The sequence below is a fragment of the Aedes albopictus genome, chromosome 3, assembly GCF_035046485.1.
Source record: "Aedes albopictus strain Foshan chromosome 3, AalbF5, whole genome shotgun sequence".
NCBI classification, from domain to species: Eukaryota; Metazoa; Arthropoda; class Insecta; order Diptera; family Culicidae; genus Aedes; species Aedes albopictus.
In genome coordinates this window covers 154,168,370-154,184,401 of record NC_085138.1, presented here as the reverse complement: position 1 = coordinate 154,184,401, position 16,032 = coordinate 154,168,370, and the positions used below count along the sequence as shown (strand labels likewise).

General features: G+C 41.8%; 1 protein-coding gene across 3 annotated transcripts in view; it reads right to left on the bottom strand.

The window, feature by feature from the left end:
• Window positions 1-16,032, bottom strand: part of LOC109431771 (uncharacterized) — a 436,488-nt gene that overhangs the window by 408,982 nt on the left and 11,474 nt on the right. For 2 of the 3 annotated variants that reach the window (XM_062856051.1, XM_062856053.1), the window contains exon 1: window positions 125-355. The gene's annotated coding sequence lies outside the window, so the exon portion shown is untranslated. Of the gene's footprint in view, window positions 1-124; window positions 356-748; window positions 787-16,032 lie in introns of those variants that run through there. The other variant, XM_062856052.1, reaches the window with a different exon arrangement.

Genomic DNA, 16,032 nt, shown 5'->3' with positions numbered 1-16,032 from the left:
GAACAAGTACGCTCAGTGCGTCCTTCTAGGAAAACATCACAAGGTCAGCACTTTTCCCCAATCTAGCAAAACTGCTGTGTCCGCCAATTAAAGCTATAGATGAAATATGGATTGTGTCACCTACCTTTTCTACAAGTATCACCCAGAAGCACACAAAAAACGCTGAGCCGTACGAAAAAAATCCGCCACTAACTAACTAACTTTATGCCGGCTGCTAACTGATGGTCATAAATCAGAGACTTGTTTGTATGTGCGGCGGTGTGCACCCGCGAGCACCCTATACCTTCAATTAATTATCGGTCGTTTTTTTGCCACCTTCCAGCAGCGATGAGTTTTTCTCCATTTCACTTGTGGCTGGGGGCTGGGGGACGTTTTCACCACAAAACTGCCGACGGCTACGATCGGAGCGTTTATTAGTATTTTTATTTTTTGCTGGCTGCCGTTCCCTGCTTTCTCAACAGGGGCACCGCACCGCACTAGTAGATCCAAATGACAATTTTGTCTCGTTTTTATCACCTTCAATAATCGCACCCAGCACAGCTCACGAGAGAGTTCACTTTTGGCGCTTTTTGCGTGTTTCGAGCTAATGAATGGAGGAGCCGTGAAAACACTATGACACACTTTTGGGTGTTAGTGGAAAAATTATGCTTTTTATTTTGGAACTCGGTTCCAACAATGGTAGAATGTCTTTATGAGTTACTACGGAAACATGTGTCGTTTGTAAACCATGAGTGGTGCTGAAACTGACCTTAAGATGCGATGTTGCATTACTGCATTCCTTGGCACCTGAGGAGAAGAGAAAAGGAGATCAAATTTAGTGAGATTTTAGAATTGGCATAATCATCATAATTATATTTTGCATGTCAAATTTTCCGACAAGCGATTATGACTATTCACTGAAACATATTATATCTATCAGAGTGTTTTCCAGAGATTTTCTTAGAATTTTCTTGCAATAATCAATATTTGCAGATTCTTTCAGATTCCTTAGACATTTCCTTAGAGATTCTTCAGCGATTTCAAAAGTGATACTTCTAAGAACTTTTTGGAGATTCATAACACCGTTCCACACTAAATTTTGTTATGGGATGAGAAAAAAAGAACAGGGGTTCGGAACCCTAGAAGTGCCATAGTGAATGAATTGAAAAAAATTGGATCGGGCCTTCACAGTTTATGACCGAAGTTTATATGGAAAACTTGGGCTGTTCAATTGGTATGTGCATTAGAACGCGCTGTGCATATATTTAGGCGTTAGACAATAACGAAACAAACGAAAACGCCTAAATATATGCTCGGCACGTTCAAATGCGTGTTTCAATTGAACTGTGAAGGCCCGGTCCAATACATTTCTATAGTTTTCACTGTGACACTTCTAGGGTCCCAAACCCCTGGGGCAGCAGGGACGATAGTCCTGGGGCCTGACGCACCCCCCCCCCCCCCCCGCTTGCGAGTCAGCCGCGTAATCGCCGGCAGGGTTAGGACTACTAACCAAGGTGTCAAGCGACCCGTGCTGAGGAATAAGTGATCGAGGGGGTGAAAAAGATGCTCGATCTTTAACGGAGCATGTGGGGTACCTGAGCATCCCCACAGTAAGCTGTCCCTTACCGCGTTAATGCATTGCTCTGGCGTGGTGTACATTCTTTCCCGTACGACTCGTGGAATTTAAACATGAAATCGAACAAAAATAATCAGAACTCAGATGGAAGTAGTGGTGGGATCAACCCCTTCGCAAGAAGCGGGTTGATGAGGTCTCCGACAAGGAGAAGTGAGGAGACAGGCGCTGGGAGTTGCGTACGCAGCTCAGTGTGCGCAGTGGTGGGATCAACCCCTTCGCAAGAAGCGGGTTGATGAGGTCTCCGACAAGGAGAAGTGAGGAGACAGGCGCTGGGAGTTGCGTACGCAGCTCAAGTGTGGGTGCTCCAGTCCACTTCCCGGCAAGCCAGCCGGTGGAGGTTATGGACGGAGCGTGGTTGTTGAGGGCCATCAACCAAGAAACTAAAGGACGGTTCTCAAAAGAGCTTGGCAAAATCATCGACTTTGCGTCCACTAAGTCGAATATGAACAAGGACCTGAAAACGGCCTTGCTTCGACTTAGGGTGTCGATCGGCGATGCCAAGCAGGAGCGCGTGGCACTCGCGTTGCTGACTGCTGCAGCAGCGGAGCCTGCAAATGAGAAAGTGCCGAAGTTTACCCGAACGGAGGCCTTCTCCTTCGCAGGAAGTCCGAAACAGGCGGACTGCTCGCGACCAACGGGGCAAGCAATCGCAGAAGCGGGCGAAGCAGCCGTCAGGCGAGGAGCTATCTGGCGGTGCCCGCAAGGCCAGGCGAATCATTACCCCGAAAGTCGGTAATAATGCCGGAAGGTCGGACCCCAGCCAGGGTTCCCGGAAAGCTGGGAAGGGTGGGCCTGAAAAGGCTGGCCCGTCCCGGAACGATGGGAACAAGGGATCGCGACCGCTGGTGGGCCCTCAACAGCCACAGAGCAGGGCGATCCAAGGGGAGGACCCCCCTTGAACGAAGGTAGAGCGGAAGAAGAAGAAGAAGAAGAAGAAGAAGAAGAAGAAGAAGAAGGAGAAGAAGAAGAAGGCGAAGGCGAATCCGCAGGTAGTAGCGCAGGACGCCAAGCCAAGGCGTAGGAGGGCAGGTGCCAAGAGCGAGAAAAGCGACGCGAGCGTCATCAAGACGGAACAGTCCAAGTACTCGGACATCTTGAAGACGCTGAAGCGCCAGAAGGAGCACAAGGGCGCCGCCTATAAGAGGCTGGCAGAAGAGGTCCTTGGTGAGGGTGTGCAGGTGAGGGCTCTGACACATGAGGCGACTCTAAAGGTCAAGGGCATTGATGAGATCACCGAAGTAGAAGAGCTCGTCACGGCACTGCGGCAACAGTGCGATATGCAGGTGGCCGCCGCAGCCGTTAAGCTACGGAAAGGGTCAGCAGGGACACAGATAGCTTTGGTTAAGCTACCCGTGGCGGACGTCAAAAAGTTCGATAAGATAGGGAACATAAAAGTGGGTTGGTGCGTATGTCATCTGACATTCCACGAGCCACCAGAGGTTTGCTTCAGGTGTCTGGAACCAGGACACAAGTCGTGGGACTGCAAAGGCCCCGACAGGCGCAAACTGTGCAGGGGATGCGGCGCTGAAGGTCATAAGGCCCAAAGCTGCACGAGTCCGCCCATCTGCATGATCTGTACCGGGAAATCCTCGAACATCAGACATCCGATGGGTGATCCAAATTGCCCGGCCTTCAAGAAAGCCGCAGTGAACAACAAATCACAGTGCAGGTAACGCAGCTGAACCTGAACCACTGTGTTGCGGCTCAGCAACTGCTTTGTGAGGCAGTTTCTGAGTGGGAGACGGATATCGCCATCATATCGGACCCATACCGAGTACTCGCCGGCTACGGCAACTGGGTCGCGGATGGAACCAGAAAAATGGCAGCGATATGGACGACGGGTAAATACCCCGTCCAGGAGTTAGTGTCTACTACCTATGAGGTTATGAGGGCTTCGTGGTCGCCAATGTAAACGGGGTCTTCTTCTGTAGCTGTTGTGCGCCTCCGCGGTGGCCGATCGAGCGGTTCACGCAAATGCTGGACCGCTTAACGACCGTGCTAACAGGGCGAAGGCCGGTGGTAATAGCGGTGATTTTAATGCCTGGGCGGTGGAATGGGAAAGCCGTTTCACGAACCAGCGGGGTCAGATCCTGTTAGAAACACTGGCCTTCTTAGATGTCGACTTGGCTAATGTCGGTACCAAGAGTACCTATAATCGAAACGGAGCGGAGTCAATTATTGACGTGACCTTTTGTAGTCCTGGCCTAACAAGTAGTTCGAACTGGAGAGAAGATGATGGCTACACTCACAGCGACCACCTGGCGGTTCGCTACAGTATCGACTACAACAACAGCAGACAGCGGATAGAAGAAGAGGCGGCTAGGCCAAGGCCAAGCCCTCGTACGACGAAGGGGTATTTAGGGAGGCACTCCGCCGTGAGCGAAACTTAATCGGTTTAGACGGCGACGAGCTGGTAGCGGTGCTCTCACGTGCGTGTGATGCGACCATGCCTAAGCGAGTCCACCCTAGAAATGGAAGGCCACCGGCTTACTGGTGGACAGACGCGATTGCGGACCTGCGCCGCGCCTGCCTACGGGCTAGGCGGCGGATGTAGCGAGCACGATCAGAGCAAGAGCTAAACGAACGGCGGGTGGTGTTCGCCGCTGCAAAAGCCGCGCTCAAGACCGAGATAAGAGCAAGCAAAAAGGCCTGCTTTGAGGGTCTCTGTCAGAGTGCCAATGCGAACCCGTGGGGTGACGCCTACAGGACCATTATGACCAAGACGAGAGGTGTGATGGCTCCTACAGAGCAATCTCCAGAGATGTTGGAGGGGATCAATGGAGGACTTTTTCCGCGTCATGATCCTAGTCCTTGGCCTCCTTTCGTAGGACAGCCGGGGACTGGGGCTGGCGATGAGGAGAGGGTCACCGATGTGGAACTTGCGGGGATAGCTAAGTCCCTTAGCGTAGGTAAGGCCCCAGGTCCGGACGGAGTTCCGAACCTGGCCTTAAAAGTAGCTATTGCAGAGGCTCCCAAGATGTTCAGGTCTGCTATGCAGAAATGCCTGGACGAGGGAGTTTTCCCAGAAGCTTGGAAGAGGCAGAGTCTGGTACTATTGCCAAAGGCGGGGAAATCACCCGGAGACCCGTCGGCATATAGACCAATATGCTTGATTTACACGGCGGGGAAGGTGCTCCAAAAAGATCATCCTCAATAGAATGTTGAGGTTCACCGAGGGCGAAAATGGTAAGGCTTCCGGAAGGGGAAGTCCACCGTAGACGCTATCTTGTCGGTTACAAAAACCGCCGAGAAAGCACTCGAGCCTGAGAGGAGGAGAATTCGTTTCTGCGCGATAGTGACTCTGGATGTAAGGAATGCGTTTAATAGCGCCAGCTGGTCTGTTATTGTCAATGCGCTCTATCACCAGTACTAGTACCAGTACAAGATTCTCGGAAGTTACTTTCAGAATCGTGTACTAGTCTACGACACGGAGGTGGGTCGGAAGTGCTTTCACATAACCTCAGGAGTCCCGCAAGGTTCCATCCTGGGTCCGGTGTTATGGAATGTAATGTACGACGAGGTGTTGAGGTTAGAGTGCCCAGTGGGAGTGGAGATTGTCGGATTTGCCGACGACATTACGCTCGAAGTCTACGGTGAAACGATCGAGGAGGTGAAGTTGACTACCGACCCCTAGATCAAGGTTGTGGAGGCGTCGATGCGGTCCAGGAAACTGGAGTTGGCTCACCACAAGACAGAGGTGACGGTTGTTAACAACCGGAAATCGGAGCAGCAGACGGAGATCAGTGTAGGAGAGTGCACTATCCTGTCAAAGCGCTCCGTCAAACACTTGGGCGTGATGAAGCTTACCTTCGGTAGCCACGTCGATTATGCCTGTAAAAGAGCCTCCACAGCTATTGCGGCACTGTCCCGGATGATGTCCAGTAGCTCTGCGGTGCACCGCGGTGTACGCCAGTAAGCGCAAGCTTCTGGCTAGTGTTGCTACGTCCATACTTAGGTATGGTGGCCCGGCGTGGGGCACCGCGCTAAGTACTGAATGCTACCGATGGAAGCTGGAAAGTACTTACAGGCTTATGTGCCTGAGGGTTACGAGCGCGTACCGTACCGTGTCACACGACGCTCTCTGCGTCATTACTGGTATGGTGCCTATCAGCATTCTTATCAGTGAGGACATGGAGTGCTTCGAAATGCGCGGCACAAGAGGCATGCGAAGGACTGCCAGGATGGCCACTATGGCCAAATGGCAGCGCGCGTGGGACAGTTCCACCAAAGGAAGGTGGACCCATAGGTTGATACCGAGGGTAGATAGTTGGATTAATAGGCGCCATGGGGAAGTTACATTCCACCTGACATAGGTCCTTTCAGGTCATGGTTGCTTCCGACAGTATCTACACCGTTTCGGACATGCGGATTCTCCCGAATGCCCAGTGTGCAATGGTTCAGAGGAAACGACGGAACACATTTTGTTCGTGTGCCCGTGTTTTCGCACAATGCTTGCCAAATGCGGGGAGGACTGAACTCCGGACAATTTGGTCCAGAGGATGTGTAGGGATGAGTTTAGCTGAAACGTCGTTCCAACTGCTATCACCCATATCGTATGGGAGCTACAGAGGAGGTGGCGCGTGGACTCGGAGAATGGCTAGTCCAGATGCAGTATAAGAGATGGTCCAGGGGTTCGAAGTCGGCTTCGTAGGTCATACCGGTGCCCTGCGGTCGAGATCGACCCTTACAACGATTAAGTGGCCGCGGAGAGGAAGTCCCGGTAGCGGTGCTGTCGTGGCGTCGGTCTACTGGGTTGGATCCGAGCCCGCGGTTGGAAAGGGGTCCCCGGCAAGGGTCAAGGAAATCAAATTGTGGAAAAAAGTGATAGAGTTAGAGATCTAGGCGTAATATTAGACTCTAAGATAACTTTCGTAGACCACTACAATACTATCATTCACAGGGCGAACAACATGTTAGGGTTCATAAAACGGTTCTGCTACAACTTTCATGACCCATACACAATCAAAACGCTTTTTGTGTCATATGTAAGATCAATCATGGAATACTGCAGCATTGTATGGTCACCATTTTCAATCACACATGAAGAAAGACTCGAATCTGTACAAAAACAATTTCTTCTATTCGCTCTTCGTAAATTAGGTTGGACTTCATTTCCTCTACCATCATACAAAGCACGCTGCATGCTTATAGACATACAAACTTTGAAAGAGCGACGTGAAGTAGCAATGGTTGCTTTCGTAAATGATATCGTTTCGCAAAGGATTGATGCATCTGAAATCTTATCGAAATTAAACTTTTACATTCCTTCAAGCAACTAAGAAATCGAAACTTATTTCATACAAACCATCACAGAACTAATTATGCCAAATTTGGGCCTTTGAATCGAATGATGGATATTTACAATCAGCATTGCGAAACAATCGACTTTACAATGTCTCGGCAAAATCTAAGAAAATATTTTAATACCATTCGAAATCGCAACACATAACCAGGGTATTCAATCTAAATTTTAATTTTACACATAAACTTTTTTTTCTTTTCAAAATATATAAGAACATTAGAAGATAAGAGAAATGTGTACAAATATGTGCACTAGTCTACGCTGATTGACGAAATAAATAAATAAATAAATAAATAAATAAAATATAGTAGTCTTCTTGGTGGTTCCGGAGAAACGAAGGGTTTGGTGGCCATGGGAATGATGTTTAGTGTTTAACTCCAACTACCTGGACCTCCCTGTTCAAGTATCCGTTGGTCATATTATATCCCCATAATATAGAAGAAAATAAAACACTATAGGGATTATTTGGGCAGGAGGACCAATTTTGGACCCTTGCTCAGTCTCAGTAAATTTTTAACCAATCGACTTCAACTTTTGGACATGGTTAGATGATGTACGTATCTCCCCGTGTCCAAAAAATCAAGTCAATTGGTTAATAATTAACTGAGTTATAGCAACAAGTGCCCGAAATAGGTCTCCCTGCCCAAATGGCCCCAGAGCTTCCAAATTCGTAAATTTCTTAATTTCACTCCGCGGATCACACATCATTCGGATTAGCGTCTAACGAGATTTCGAAAATAGTATCGTAATTCGCAATAAACACACGGTTGATTTTTTTTCAATTTCTTTTTATTTGTGTATTTTAACTTAGGCTAATTCTTTACAAAGACGGTTGAAAGTTTTCAGCAATTTCCATTATTTACAATGACTTAAACTTCCTACTCCCACCACTGTCCAACCCTGTCACTTCTAATAACGGTAGCACAGCTTAGCATCCATTTGCGTCATTTGGAGGACTGAATATTTTCCATTTGTGGGTTATTGTTTATTCACAACATTCTCGGGTCAACGAACAATGCATGGAACATAGCATCAACTGCTTGGTAAGCTTCCGAAATAGAACAGTCACCATGATTTTCACTTTATCCATGGAAACTATTTTAACACAGCGCGATGGACTGAATTCAACATACCATTTCAACTTATATGCCCGATTTCCCTGGATTCAAATTTTGTGCACTTCATCCTTTGTTTCCCAAGCACCCTCAACCTACCTCACGCTATACCTACCGTTCACCGGCACGTCACTCCGATAAAAGTCCTACGGCTTGTTGTAACACGCCTCACGAAATCTTCATAAAACGTTGCTACTCTGCTGGTAGTACACACGTACGTACCTCCCAAACCAAATTATAACTTCTCATTCAACGCGTATCGCACGAAAACACTAACCGTCACTTTCTATTATCCAATCTTCTCCGGACGAATCTGGCTTGCTTCTTTCTCACCCTTCAACCAACAACAAGTAGGAATAATGCTTCTTCCTCCAGCAGCGCCACCGCATCGCACCGCCATGGGGAGCCGTCGTACACTCAGAAATAAAAGTATACACGGGATTACTATTATTTATGCATTTTGTATCCGCATCTCTCTCACTCTCTTTCAGTTTTCATGCTATCTGCCGTTTAGCCTGGGTTGAAGAGAAGTGTTTCGTCAACCCAGACGAAGCACCAGATAGCATGAAAACAGAAAGAGAGTGAGAGAGATGCGGATACAAAATGCATAAATAATAGTAATTCCGTGTATACTTTTATTTCTGAGTGACGTGATTTTTCATTTTCCTCGTTTCAGAACGGAACAAAACGCTTTTCCAAGTTTCACTTTCTACGCTAGTGATGCGAGATGAAAATAGCAGTCGGTTCAGTGCATCTCTAGAATGCATAGCAATTCGACAAAAAAAGAAGTCCTCATCGTGTGGACTACGATCTCTTTGATGACGGAATTTACATACCCTCATCTGGGGTAAAATTGATCATTTTTAGACCTTATTGGTTCCCGCCATGTTTTAAAAAAATTGAAAATGACTGTTCAATCTAATTTCTGATTTTGTTGATTTGGGATAACATTGATCAACTTGAAATTGACCGAGTCACTACACACCGTCTTTAGCCAGATACTGCACAGATTGAATATAGCTTACACTAGCAATTGTGTCGCCCTTTTAACTTCACATATTGAGCTCTCGTTCAATAAGAAACAAGATGTTGTTTCTACATTTCTCGATGTTTCTGGTGCATATGATTCTGTTTTGATAGATTTATTGTTTGAGAAAATGAATGATTGTAAAATTCCTTTTATTATTTCAAATTTCTTGTGTAACTTGTTTTCTTTCAAAATTATGCACTTTTTCCATAACGGATCATCAAAAATGATTCGTTTTAGTTATTTTGGATTACCTCAGGGTTCCTGTTTGAGTCCATTTTTGTATAATTTATTTACAAGGGACATGATTTCCATTATTCCAAATGGATGTTATTTGATTCAGTTTGCTGATGATAATGTTATCTCTATTAGTGGCAAAAATAGAGAAATTATTCGTCATTTCATGCAAATTTCTTTGGATAGTATAAACACATGGGCGCATAATAACGGATTTACCTTTTCTGCACAGAAAACCAAATTTATAATATTTTCTCGTAAACATACTCCAGTAGGCATTGATTTATATTTGGATAATAACCTAATTGAACAAGTTTTTGATTATAAATATCTTGGCATATGGTTTGATTCGAAATTGAAGTGGAATAAACATATTCAATATATTCAAAAAATTTGTTCAAAAAGAATTAATTTTCTTCGAATAATTACTGTAACATGGTGGGGAGCTCATCCCATTGATATGATAACACTTTATAAAACAACTATTCGTTCTGTTATGGAATACGGTTGTTTTGCTTTTGGAAGTGCTGTTCAAACACATTTTTCCAAGCTTGAAAGAATTTAGTTTCGATGCTTGAAAATTTGTTTAAAATTAATGAATTCTACTCACACTAAATCTGTAGAAGTTTTAGCAGGTGTTGTTCCACTCAAAATTCGTTTTCATGAATTAAATTGCAAATTTTTGATACATTGTTTTTCAATTAATCATCCATTATTAGATATATTAATATCACTTCTTGGAATCAATCCCTCTAGCAGAGTTTTATGTTCTTTTATTGACTGTTCCACAGAAAATATTATTGAAAATTCTTCCCCTGGTTTTTATGAATATAGCATGAATGTGCATTCATATCGTCCTTATATTGACTTATCATTACTTGCAGAGTTGAAATTTATGCCACATCGGGCTTTTTCTCGATTTCGCCAACTTGTCATTCAAAAGAAAATTAGTTGGGATTGAAGATGATAACATTTATTATACAGACGGTTCTGTGACTGATAATGTAGCAGGGTTTGGAGTATATAATAATAAATTGGCCCATTATTATAAATTAGAATCCCCTTGTTCTATTTACACAGCTGAATTATTGGCCGTATATTTTGCATGTAATTTGATTAAAAATTGTGCTCCTAGCATATACATGGTATGTTCTGATAGCTTAAGTTGTCTCATGGCTTTAAATACAATTACCTTTTATTCAAAAATAAATCATATTATTTTATCAATCAAAGGGTTGCTGCATGAATTACATTCTCAAGGGTATTTAATAAAATTAGTTTGGGTTCCAGCTCATTGTAGTATTTTTGGCAACGAACAAGCTGATTGTTTGGCAAAATTGGGTGTTTTTCGTGGAATAGTTTATAATCGTGTTATTTTTTCATACGAATATTTCTCCACATTGAAGAAAAAATCATTGAACAATTGGCAAATATCTTGGAATGAAAGTGAACAGGGACGATATTGTTATTCTATTTGTCCGAGAATTAAGGATCATCCTTGGTTTAAAAACTTGGATGTTGGACGTAATTTCATTTGTTCTATTTCAAGATTAATGTCAAATCATTACATTTGTAATGATTATTTGTATCGCATGAAAATTAAAGATTCTAATCTCTGTGAATGTAATAAATCTTATGAAGACATAGATCATATTGTTTTTAAATGTCCTAATTATATATTACCGAGACAAAAATTGATGGATAGAATGGTTTGCCTGAGTAATGATATTCCTGTCTCTGTTCGAGATATTTTAGCCATTAAATTTATTCCCATTCTAAAAATACTTTTAAAATATTTAAATGAAATCTCTTGTCAAATTTGATACTCGTTTTTTTTTCTCTTTTATAATTTTTATTTTCAGAAACCTCTTGCCTAGGCTACGCTGGTTCTACCCAAGCATTTGATTCATGGTTTTGGATTGGCCCCTTGGATGTTGTCGGCTCTGGCATGGATCGATTCCGGATGAGCCTTTAGTATTAAGTTTTGTTATTGTAATTATTGTTTTTTGAAAAAGAGGTTTTATGCCTCTTTGAGAACGATTTCGAAATGCAAGGAAATCACTCAAAGGGGCTTTTCCCTCTTTCAAAATTTTTAGTTAAATAAACAACAACAACAACAACAGCTTACACTAGCACTACATATACACTTACAATAGCAGCTTCTGCCCAAGGGGTTTGGCCCTCTATGTTGATCAATCATGTTACGACGCAACATACCTGGGTAATTCTCGCTGAGACCGGCCCACTATTTACACCTTGTCTTCAAAACTGTTTGGTTGGTGGTTGGTGGCGATTTTCTGAAAGTCCTCGCTAAAAAAGTAAGGAAAATGCATTTGGTTACTCAAATTGATGGGCCCCCCATTAGTTAGAGCCACAACAATTTTTGCAGACCCCTCGATTTTATTCAAATGGTGGATTATTTAAACCGTTATAACTCGGCTAAAATATAAACGACTCATATTGTTATTGTTATTTATTTTTAACTAAAAATTTTGAAAGAGGGAAAAGCCCCTTTGAGTGATTTCCTCATCTACGAAATCTTTCTCAAAAAGGCATAAAACCTCTTTTATCTTTTCAATAATCATTATAAAATAAACTTAAAACTAAAGGCTCCTCCGATAAACGACTCATAAAAAAGTGATCATTTTCCATAACAAAATCAGAAGTTGCCAATAAAAAAGTAGGGGTGGGAGCAATAATAAACTATAAAATTTCCATAAACAAATCAAAAAGTGCATAAATAATTCAAAACTTCCCATAAATAATTGATTTTCGAGCAATAAAAAATGTCAGAATTTCCACAAATAAATCAACAATTGCAATAAAAAAAACTATATTTTTTCCAACAAAAAAGTTTAAATTTTCCATAAATAAATAAATAAACGTCGTAACTGCGTCGATTCGGTTCTAGGCAATCCACAGATCCAAGAATTTGCCCGGTATAATGCGAACAGAGATGTTATCCTTTTTTAAAGTCCGACGAGCGTTAGCGAGTTCGGACAGCAAGCGATTGTCTGTTAATTTGCACAATAGTTTCAGTTTTTCTATCATAGTTCTAAGATGTAGTATGTTCGAAATTTTTTGTTGGAAAAAATATAGTTTTTTATTGCAATTGTTGATTTATTTGTGTAATTTCTGACATTTTTTATTGCTCGAAAATCAATTATTTATGGGAAGTTTTGATTTATTTATGCGCTTTTTGAATTGTTTATGGAACTTTAATAGTTTATTATTGCTTCCACCCCTATTTATTTATTGGCAATTTTCGAATTATTTATGGAAAATTTTTAATTTATTTTGGGACGATTAATTGGCTGCCGTTATAACTCGAAAGTTTCTCCAAAAAACACCTCAAAACGAATTGTTGTTGACAAGAGGAAAGATAAAGCTACTTTTTACAATAATAAAAAGTTGGGCCGAAAACGGAAACGAACTTCCGATTTGCCCCATTTTTTCGGCATGTGCCTTTGTGTATACATGCAGGCGTAAACTCGGATGCTGTTGCATGTCGTTGCCGGCGCGCATTTACAAAACGGCAGATAACTTTTGAAAGAAGAAAAAGACATCTCTAATTTTTTGATATGTTATGTATAAATGTCTCAGCTTTCAATTGATGCAAAAATTTTGAAAATCGGTGGTTGCCATCATGGTGAAAAAAAAAAACGTTTTGGTATAAAAATCCAAGATAGCGGCCAAAATCAATATGGCCGACCCAACTTTTTTATTATTGTAAAAAGTAGCTCTATCTTTCCTCTTGTCAACAACAATTCGTTTTGAGGTGTTTTTTGGAGAAACTTTCGAGTTATAACGGTTTAAATAAGCCACCATTTGACTTAAATCGAGGGGTCTGCGAAAATGGTTGTGGCTCTAACTAACGGGGGGTCCACCAATTTGAGTAACCAAATGCATTTTCCTTACTTTTTTAGCGAGGACTTTCAGAAAATCGCCACCAACCACCAACCAAACAGTTTTGAAGACAAGGTGTAAATAAAGGGCCGGTCTCAGCGAGAATTACCCACCTATAAATCCTATTGAGAGAAACGTTTTTTTTATTATTTCAAGTTACACAAATATGAAAACAGATTGCCATCAGTTTGACGACGGTATCATCAGTCGTTTCCGCTAGAAGAGTTTACACACAAGCGAATAGAAAAATAAACACATAAAATCAAAGCATTGGCTTTCCCACAGGAGAAATATTTCTAAGAATCCGCAATGGACAAACACGGTCACAAATTCGGAGCATCGAGAAAATGCGTAGAAACCTAGTGCAGGCGATGAGATGAATGATACGATTGTTTATGTAGTGTACTTAACCTTTGATGAACATATCGTCGGTTTCCTGCAATAGGGGCACAACTCAAAAAATGTGAATTTTCAGAATGAGCGTTTGAAAATTGGCAATCTTGAAGCATTTCCTACAAGTTCACTTATTTCTCTCATTATTCGACAAAAGTAAACGAATTTTGATTTTTGTATCATGGAAAGGGACTGAAGGACTATCTGTTGCATGAATTTTAGATTATTATTTTTCATCGACTATTGAAAAAGTTGACTGATTTTGAGTTGTGCCTTTATTACGGAAAATTGGAGAAAATGCAAAAATCTTGCGTTTCTCATCGAATTTCGGAACGGGTCTTTGTGAGATGAAAGTTTGCATAATTTTTCATTATTTGCCATCAAAATCTCAAAAATGACAAATTTTGAGTTGTGCCCCTATTGCAGGAAACCGACGATATGTGACAACCCTGATGCGTTTGAGTCGAACTGAAACATAAAATATAGAATATTGGGGAAGACGGGGTAAGATAGAACACTGGGAAATACATCTAGTACTCTGCTCAAGTACGATATAATTGGCTTCTTAAAAGGTGTTGAGATAATTGCATATTCTGAGTCTGCATTCCATACTGAGCCGAAATCCAAATGGATTCGTATGTCAGAGAAAATGTGTAATTTCCTTTAATTTTACAGAAAATACTGACAAAACGCGTTCATTATTATGAAATACATAAAATCCGATGATAGGTCGACATACAGTTTCGTCCGGTGATCTACACAAGTTCCATTCGATTTATCATATTTCTTCCTAGCGGAAATGATTTCGTTCGTAATTTGCGCTGAACGGCGATAAAATCATAGATTTTTTTTTCCTATTTTTTCATGGTTTTTCCTGATATTTGTCGCCGAAGGAATGCTCAATCGTTCTCAGCCTTTTCTACCGAATTCCGGATAAAATTGTAAACGCTGAATTGAGAAGTGTTATTCCTCTGTAATTTGCGTACTCCTGTTGATGCCCTTGTATAGAGGATAAATCAGATCATCCAATCAACTTGCCGGTAGTTCTTTCTCTTCCCATATTTTTAATAAAATGCGGTTTAAGGACAAACGTCTTGAAATCCCGCTTCAACAGTGCATCAGAACTTCAAACGCACAAATCTCAAGAAGCAAGCTTCGAACAACAGTGCATTTCATTATTCTCGTCTTGCTCACTTGTAATAAGCCTAAAATACAAAGATCAGGCGCGCTCGAAATCGTAAGTAGATGCCACAGTCGGCCATTTTGGGATCCTGACAAGTCTGTCCTTAAGAGTTGATACAGTTGCAAACCACCGTGCTTGGCTGTCTTGACTCCGTCTAGAATGGCGGGGTTACACAGCCAGTCCGTCGTCTTCGATTTGAATTATGTCTGTCTTTCTTCCATTTCCACCGGTCAACAATTCTTCAAAGTACTCTCTCCACCTGGCAGCCAACATTGTCTTGTCGTCGTGGCACATAACGAGAGAAGGCGCTGTGATGGTTTCTCAAAACCTTCACATATCATTCTGTTCCATACTCGCTTGCGCTTGACAATCACATTTTCCACATGCTTTCCTTTTTTCGCGGTGGGTTTGAACTCTTCTATAGGAATGTATACTGGAATATCTGAAGGGATTTCTCTAATAGTTCCTCCTGGAATTTAGTCCAGTTATTTGTCCTCTTAATGCTAAAACTAGGTAAATCAAAATTTGAAATTTCTGGGTTGAATATACCATTCCATCGAGTTTCAAGCTACCATAGATTCCCTCTCGAAGTTTCCAATTTTTTCTAGATCATTATAGGGATCCTTTCCACCATTTCAAGGAGCAATTAACGAAATTCTGGAGTTTTTTATTGCTAAATTTTAGGAAAAAAGGGAACATTCGACAATTTTTCATGGATCCAAATTACTGTTTTACCCGAGCAGAAGAGAATATCAATAGCATACTAAAATATGTTATTTTGGTATAATAACTGTATGATGGAATCAGTAATTTTTATGTTATTAACATATCTTATTATGTTATAAACTTGTCTGTCATAAGCGGCAAAGTAATTAAAATCATAACAAAAAAAACTCATTGAAAACCAATTAAACTACATGTTTTGTTAGGTTCAATAACAACTCAATAACAATGATTCTTGAAGTGAATTTGGAAACTTGTTATTCACTCTTAGAAAAAATCATGTAAATTTAAGTTCACTTGGATGCACATAAAAGGAGCGGCCCGTTTGACACAAATTTACGTCTTCTATCACAAATAAAATCGAGCCAGCAATCGCTAGAGCCGAAGCGAGAGATAAAACATATACCTTAGTATAATAATGAACTGGATTCGAACTCTGGTCCGCTGATTGAGAGGCGCGTACTATACCTCTCGGCTGTAACACCGAGTTGTGTGACAAACAATAAATGTAAAACTGCTTCTACCTATCTG